This window comes from Pteropus alecto, unplaced genomic scaffold, assembly GCF_000325575.1.
Source record: "Pteropus alecto unplaced genomic scaffold, ASM32557v1 scaffold45, whole genome shotgun sequence".
In the NCBI taxonomy this organism is placed as follows: Eukaryota; Metazoa; Chordata; class Mammalia; order Chiroptera; family Pteropodidae; genus Pteropus; species Pteropus alecto.
The window spans coordinates 18,844,336-18,845,386 of NW_006442491.1; positions in this window are offsets into that span (position 1 = coordinate 18,844,336).

Consider the following 1,051-nt stretch of genomic DNA (forward strand, 5'->3'; position numbering starts at 1 on the left):
AAAATTTAAAGTACCATTGATAATAGCACCGATGACAAATAGGAAGGGTATCAATCTAACAACCTTAGTTAGTTTGGCTATTGAAACAAAATACCATAGATTGAATGGCTTATAAACAACAAAAATTTATTTTTCATAGTTCTGGAGACTGGAAGTCCAAGATCAAGGTGCCGGTAGAATCCATATCTGGTGAGAGCTAGCTTCCTGCTTCACAGACAGCCATCGTCTCATTGTAACATCATTTGGCAGAAGGGTCGAAGGATCTCTCTGGGGTCTCTTTTATAAGAGACCTAATCTCATTTATGAGTCCTCCACCCTCATTACCTAAGTACCTCCCAAAGGCCTAACCTCCTAAAAACTGGGATAAGTTTCAGCATATGAATTTTCAGGGGTCACAGACATTTGGTTCATTGCACAGCCAAATCTCAGGTCGCCCCAGTCTGGAAGTGGAAGGACCTGAACGAACAGACTTGGTAGGTAGGTTTCCAAGAAGGCTGTGAGTTTCTATGCAGGTAATTTTGGAAAATGGAAAGTGCTGGGAAGAAAATACATCTAGAGCGATTAGGAGCGCACTTTCCATAGGGGCCAGGGAAAGTCTCTCTGAGATGATATTTGAGCTGAAATTTGAAGGGCGGTGGGGTTTGGCATGTCAATACCTAACACCCTCTTTCTTGTCCAAGTTCTGAAACAACTGAGTCAAACGAGGAGTCAGGTATTTTGAAATCAAAATAACATTTGATAGCTATTCTGAAATATTAGTGTATAAAACAGCTGTCTGATGCCGACAAATTCCTTGAGTCAAGAATTCAGAAAGGGCACAGCAGAGATGACTTATCTTTGCTCCGCAATGTCTGGGGCCTCAGCTGGAAAAACTTGGCAGCTGAGGGAGACTCTATGGCTAGTGGCTAGAATCTGGAGATGTACATGTCTAGAAGTTGAGGCTGGCTGTAGGCTGGCACCTCACCTGGGCTGGCAGCCAGAACACCTACATATGACCTCTCTGTATAGTCTGTCCACATGAGCTAGTTTGTTTTCCTCACAGCACGGCAGC